The sequence below is a fragment of the Gadus morhua genome, chromosome 3 (genome assembly GCF_902167405.1).
Source record: "Gadus morhua chromosome 3, gadMor3.0, whole genome shotgun sequence".
Classification (NCBI taxonomy): Eukaryota; Metazoa; Chordata; class Actinopteri; order Gadiformes; family Gadidae; genus Gadus; species Gadus morhua.
The window spans coordinates 3471018-3478701 of record NC_044050.1 but is presented as its reverse complement, the minus strand read 5'-3'; positions in this window follow the sequence as shown (position 1 = coordinate 3478701).

The following is a 7684-nucleotide window of genomic DNA, read 5'->3' as shown; positions in this document are numbered from 1 at the left end:
ATCCAATCAGATCGCGTATGCAAATGTAAGCACTGTGACGCGACTCGGGCTCTGACGATACTGGAAAGCGGGAAAGCGGGTCATCTTGCATCGCAACAAGCAGGAAGAAGCGGGAAGAACCCGGCGAAGTGATTTGATTGGCTGACGGATGTCTCTGCAAAGACTACTCCCCCATCCGTCAGCCACGCCTTCCCACGTCCGTTGACTGACGGCGCAGTGGGCACGAAGCGTTACCCTACATGCCCACTACCTCCGTCAGTCAACGGACGTGGGAAGGCGTGGCTGACTGATGGGGGAGTAGTCTTTGCAGATGCATCCGTCAGCCAATCAAATCGCTTTGCCGGGTTCTTCCCGCTTCTTCCTGCTTGTTGCGATGCAAGATGACCCGCTTTCCAGTATCGTCAGAGCCCGAGTCGCGTCAAAGTGCTTAAATTTGCATACGCTATCCGATTGGATGACGGATCCGTCGCTGCCGAAAAAGTTGAACATTTTTCAACTTTTTGACGGAGCCGAAGGCTCCAACGGAACGGACGGATCCACAATGCATTGCGCGTCCGTCCCCATTCAAAGTCAATGGGGATCAGTCAACGGACGGAGGTAGTGGGCACGAGGCGTTAGTCAATGGGGATCAGTCAACGGACGGAGGTAGTGGGCACGAGGCGTAAGAGTGGAACAGGTAGGAATCAAATGGATTTCCCGTACATAGGGTAACCAGACGTCCTCTTTTGCCCGGACATGCCCTCTTTTTGAGGCATTTAAAAGAAAATGTGTGGCGGAATCGTCCGGGATTTTATTAAAGCCTCATACATGTTCAGATTGAATTGGCGTTGCGTTTCTCTGGGTCGTTAACAAACTAGTTAGGCTACGCCCTCCCCTACTCAGTTCTGTTCGCTTTGCATAGGTGGAAGTGAGTAGGGGGAGTGGTTAAGTAGAGCCTTCAGATTGGACGGTTTGACTTACTTAGTTACCGTCATGTTTTGTATATATTTGCTTTACCATTATTGTTTTGTAGGGGCAAACATTAACAAATTTCTCCTACAGGGGATTGATAAAGTTCTATCTATTGAACAGAAAGAAACACTTGGTCATACAACACTGTACCACAGCATTGGCCTACTGAATGCCAAAGATATATGTTAAGCATTGGACTGAATGCCACATAAATATATAGTTATATATATTTATGCTTTTTTGCAAAAGTTATGCTTTTGCAACGTTCAAAAGTTCAGGGAAAAGTATATGTCTCTACTGGTGTTGCTTAAGCCAATAGCCTTTTGCGGCAGTGTTGTTTCTGAATATTAGTGTTAAGGGCCAATAATGCTTACTATCATACATTAGTCACCATGTCACCTTTGTATGCAGTTACATGTTAATATCCCCCCCCCCCCCCAACAAAATCTCACTCTTAACTGTACATTAGAGTGATATGTTGAAAGTATTATCAATAGCCTAATAATGACAGTAAGAAAAAAACATGGTGATCTGTTCAAGACTTTGGAAAGTTTGGGACTTGGACTTGGACTCGACTTGACTTTGGTGTGACTTTGACTTGGACTCGACTTGCCTTTCCCTGTCTTGACTTGGAACTCGACTCGGACTTGACTGCTAAGACTTGGGCTCACTTGGGACTTGCCAAACAGTGACTTTGTCCCATCTCGGGTATTGGCTTTATCATATCCGGTCAATAGGTTGCAATAATTCCCATCACAATGGCTTCAGAAAGCAGGCTTCACACACAGACAAAACTAAGTAATTCTTCATGGACTAGCCTAGCGGGGTTTTATTTTATTAAAAGACACGAAAGATAACCTTGTGGTTCATCCTGGACGGGTTCATATTTTCAGTTTCTCGCTGAAGATCAGTTTGGCCTCGCTCCCTTAAAACTACCAAATCCCAGAAAGACGACAAACAGCACTCATAACCACTTAAGTGCACCAATTCCAAATGCTTTATCTGAAATTCACTGAATAACAATGTAAAATAAGACGTTTGCGCTGAAGACTTTTCAAAGAGGGATATATGTTTTTGCTTTTCTTCCGATTGGATTCATCAATAGCAAAGTGAGCCAGAGCTTCACTCCTTCTTTGATTCTGAGGAGAGTTGTTTACAGCGTAAGGCTTATAGACGTTCCTAAAACATTCTCTCCCTAGCGCTGATTGGTCCATCTGCTTTTTAGGTTTTGAAAGTTGGTTCATGGGAGTGAAGTCAGACAGTTAATTAGCAGGAAACTGAAGAATAAACTCGCAAGTTCAGGATTATCTCAAAAGGTTGGGGAAAAGATCAGACCCAGGCGGCAGGATTGACCAGACAAGGGGGCATCAGAAATGACAGAGGGCACAACTGTCCCCCTCAGTCTTATGACTCTGTCTAGCAACAAGAATATGGGCTGTCTCGCCACACTAGTGCCGTAATACGCTGCGTATGACCACAGCAGACACTGGTCAGCCTGCCCACCCTCATTGATGTAATGCAAAACAAGCACCAATTCTACCGAATGAAACAACGTTGACATCACTGTAGCATAGCCAATTGCTCCCCAACTCCACCTGGGTGACTTCTATTGGGCTCCTCCCGATAAAGGGTGGTGATGTTAGAGATCCGGGTAGTGTAAAGGTTGCAGTAAATTAACATGATAATAGTGCTCAACTGCCATGCAGGAGATGTCTCCCCAATGGTGTGTGGTGATTGCTGGTTTAACCTGGCCACATTGATTACTCAATATGTATGTTATAAGTATGTAAATTATGCAACAGGCATGCCGCCTCACCCAGCCGCAGAGTCCAATCAGACTCGGCCAGGTGAGGCTGCTTAAACCAGCCATCATCCACACACACTCCCACAATCACACCCTCTTCTTGGCAGCAAAGCCAATGATGAAATAATGTGTACGCTTGTCACTGACATTTTCCACACATTTCCAAAAAGCAACAAAACAATACATGCTCAAACAGGCTGACTCTTCTGACCCTGACACCTTGAAGATGTGATGAACCTCCTCAGCAGTCCCTCCTTCCGTTCCCCATGGAATATGCTTGTAAGGTTCCTCCTTCCTTCCTTGAATGCCAGGTGAATCAGCTGTGATTTCCTCCTGTGCAACATGCTCCGTCTGTTCTCACTGAATACTGTTCAATGTTGAAGAAGAGTTCTCGCAGCTTGCCATGGATGCTTTAAATACTAATCCCAGCTACAAGGCCATCATCCTGTAGGTATGGATGCTAGTGAACCGGAGTCTCTATCAAAGAGATTCTGTGTATTCCATTTTTCATCTGTAGATAGGCGATTTCACTCTTTAGAAACTGGCATGCAACAGTAAACTACTGCAGAATTAAATCTAAAGGCACACAGCAACAAGGTGGCTGTTTCGTTCCTTAAATCTTGCTGCCATGTCTCCCTTCGCACGATCCAGAGTGCTGAAAAACGGTATTTTCCACTCCGTTCATTGCCCTAACTTTTGTTTCGATCACATCATCTTTCAGATTTATACTCGCTACTCCATGCCGTTTGCTTGGAGAGGGAGTTGGCTGGGTTCAAGGACATGGATTTCTCCCACAATTCTTCAAAATCATTCAGGTCGCAGTCGTTCAACCCAAATGTGGGCATTGCGGATGACTGGGATCCCAGTGGAGGGATCAGTTGCTTCAGCTTGAAGTAACTTGTTAGTGGGGGTTGAGCTATGGAGGTAGATTTGTGTCTTTATTATGCAATCAAAAATAATAGGTTTGAGAGCAAAACTTTCCACACTGCAATCAAAAAATAGGTTTGAGAGCAAAACTTTCCACACTGCAATCAAAAAATGTTTTATTGCAAGATAAATTAATGTGATAAAAAAAATATTAATGGGAATCCAAAAGTTTTGTTTGCAAATCCAAAAGTTTTGTTTGCAAATCCAAAAGTTTTGTTTGCGAATCCAAAAGTTTTGTTTGCGAATCAAAAAGTTTTGCTTGCGAATCCAAAAGTTTTGCTTGCGAATCCAAAAGCTTTGCTTGCGAATCCAAAAGCTCTGCTTGCTGTTGAGCTGAATCTCATGGGCGGGACCTACGCCGAAAGATGTAAGTAGGTCCCGCCCACGAGATTCAGCTCAACAGCAAGCAAAGGTTTTGGATTCGCAAGCAAAACTTTTGGATTCGCAAGCAAAACTTTTTGATTCGCAAACAAAACTTTTGGATTCGCAAACAAAACTTTTGGATTTGCAATCAAAACTTTTGGATTTGCAAACAAAACTTTTGGATTCCCATTCATACAATTTTTATCACATTAATTTATCTTGCAATAAAATTTTTTTTGATTGCAGTGTCGATAGTTATGCTCTGAAATCTATTTTTTGATTGCAGTGTGGAAAGTTTTGCTCTCAAACCTATTTTTTGATTGCAGTGTGGAAAGTTTTGCTCTCATACCTGTTATTTTTGATTGCATAATAAAGACACAAATCTACCTCCATATTGAGCAGGCTGAGGACTGTGTGGATCATGAGGGCAATGAACTGTTATAAACTCCTAGTAACCAAATCAAATGTACTGCTGGAGAGCTGTAGTTGTATCGCAACCAACTGATATTACAGTCCTCTGAATTCACCAGGTGCCTTCATTTATTCTGGCTGTCAAAAAATAACACTACACCTGTTCCCTGCTTGATCAAATCCCGATTGGTTGAGATTAACCTCCCAGACATAAGCAAGGTGATGTTAAATTCTGGGAGTGCGCCTCTGCATACAAGCAGAAGTGTATTTCAGGCTCTACCACACATTAACATTAGACCACAGAGCAGCACCATTACTGGTCAAATATACACCAATTGCATTATATTTATTTTGTGTTTGCTAACTATTTAATTTGTTTTGTTCCTTTGTTTGTTCGATTATTGCTTTTCCCTTGGACAGAGGCCATAAAAATGCTCCTCAATGGTAATTGCTTTGAATAAATTAGGAGTATCAGAGAATGCTTTTCTATTAAACGGACAATGTAATTGCACTGTTGCTGTATCATAATGTCAGGAGTAGCTTTATGCTACGTAAATAACTCTGTACAATAAGTACTGTTATGTAATTATTTCTTTCTCCACTTGAGGCTGGGAGATCTTTATCATCTATCAGATAGTACAACTTTATACCCATCATGCTATCTTTTCACCCCCTTTTTTTCCATACCAAACTAATGTTTTGTGGCATAGGTTGGTGACCATGTTAGAATTATCTTGTAAGCGTAAACAATATTTTTTGTCTTATCATATGTAGGCATGTGATTTATACATATTTCAAAGTATATATTTTTTTCTTTTGATGGTGTTGTTTCTTGCTGGCAATTTTTTTTACTTTTAAGTCCTAGCTCTGTGCTGGTCAGTAAGTATTTCTTAGTGACTCTTAAGGGGTACTGTACTGGTGTATGTGTACATCACAAGAATTAGAAGCTGTTTTAACGGACCAGACCTAACACTTGTTTCCCATGTCCATTGAAGGCTGGGTAGTTCAGTAGTGAATGGAAAGAGAGTCGTCCGATAGACTTGGGTTATCTGTGATGACATTTGCTCCCCCTCTCGACAACTGTTTCTGTGCAGGCACAGTGTGAGCAATAAATGTATGCAATTGATTGTATGTAGTAGACAGTTAGAGAAAACCTTTTTCTAAAATCTGGACTTTTTGCTTTTATTTGCCTTATGTCTTCTTATGTATGCTTACACAATGCTTAGATTTTTTGTCATTTTTGGGTTTTTAATTTTCTGCTTTCATATGCTGTAATCTGTAACATGTTTTAATGTCCAAAACATAGTGATTAATTGCTAGCAATTAGGCATACTAGTTTGTGAATAGAGCTATGACACAGAATCTACATAGACAGTGAATATGATTTTATTTTCAACTAACTAACTAAATTAATTGTATGTATGTGTGTGTTTGTGTTTAAATGTGTGAACGTTTTTATCTATTTATTTGATGTAGCTCCCTGCCTTAACAAGGGGACAACAGAATTGAGTGGTCATCACAGCACAAAGTGCTCCAATAAAGATAGTGTTCATCAGTTTGGGGGAGTTTGTGTCCACATGCTGAAAAAGTAAAACATGTGTAGGCTTAAAATCTATTTAAAATCTACTCATAAGACAGAAATATGCTTTTTTTTATAGTTGACAATACAAAAGTGGCTGTAATACATTGCTAACGTTTCAACATCCCAAAACCTTGTTCTTTAAATGAAGCCAAATCATATATCGATTCGTTTTTTTTTAAAGGAGACATATTATGGTGTTTCTCAACAAGTGAACATATTCGAGTTCCAGAAAACATGTTTTTGAAGCTGTTTGCTGGAAATTGATTTTAGGAAAAAAAATCTCGCCTACCGCTATTCCCCTTGGTTTCAGTCCCTTCAGAATGCGCTGTTTCTGGTGTTTCTGTAGCTTTAATGCAAAGGAGCTGCTGCCCATTGACCAATGAGCTGTAAGACTGAACCACAGCATGGAGGAGAAGGGATTGTTGCAGTTTGCGGACTCCTGGAGCTCTTTATCTATGTAATATAATAATAATATTACATGGGTATTTCATTTTATATAATGTATCTAATATCATGGCCAAAAGCTTTGTGCACCTCAGCAATCATAAAGACTGCGTCTGACGTCTCTGCTCCACAACAAGTAAAGACTCGTAGTGGAGGATATCTTGGCCATGGTTGAGAAGAATTGGGGGAAAGGAACTTTGGCCTTAACTCTCTGAAGTCCATGAACCGGGACATGGCGGAGAAAGGGATTGTACTCCGGGAGCTGAGCTGTCGGACTGCCGCCCGAGCTCCCCGCGCTGGAGCTGCCGGACTGCCGCCGAGCTCCCCGCGCTGGAGCTGCCGGACTGCCGCTGAGCTCCCCCGCCGGACCTGCTAGCTTCGGCAGTTCAGCTCCCGGAGTCCACCCGCCGGAGCTGCCAGACTGCCACCGAAGCATCAGCTGCGGCTTGACGGCTTCGGCGGCGGCTCGTCGGGGTAGCTCGGTGGCTGTCCGGCAGCTCAGCTCCGGGATTACAATCTATTTCTCCTGCATGTCTTCTCCTCCGGACTGCCGGCAGTCCGGCAGCTCCGGCGGGGGGAGCTCAGGAGCAGTCCGGCAGAGAAAGGGATTGTACTTCCGTAGCTGAGCTGCCGGGCTGCCACCGAGTTCTCCCCGCCCAAGCTACTCGTCTGCTGGTCCACAAAATCTGCTTGTGGGAATTTTCTTAACTCAAAGTTTTCCTGAGGGCGGAAACATTTTTGATTGGTTCAATCTCACAACCAATCGCAAGACAGGAGAGAATTGTGAATTCTTGTTCCGTCAACAGCGGCACGAGCCACTGTCATGCCAAATTTGTACCGGCTGCCAAATTTGTACCGGGCGCGTCATCCATACGTAATCCATTCCAAACCTGCCTGGCAACAGATGATCGCGTCGAATGACGTGAAAGGTTCACGGACATTCGCGAACCTTCTATCTAGCGATCCGTTATCTGTATTGTGCTATTTCGTCCTTGACCTGCTTTAAACACTCAGTTTACTTGCTAAATTTGATTAAACAATTAAATACAATACAAATATAAAGTAAAAACCAGTGTTATCTAGCGATCCGTTTTCTGTATTATGTTATTTCGTCTTTGGCAACATGAGCGCGAATGTTTTTTGAAACCCGCTTTAAACACTCAGTTTACTAGCTAAATTTGATTAAACAATTAAATACAATA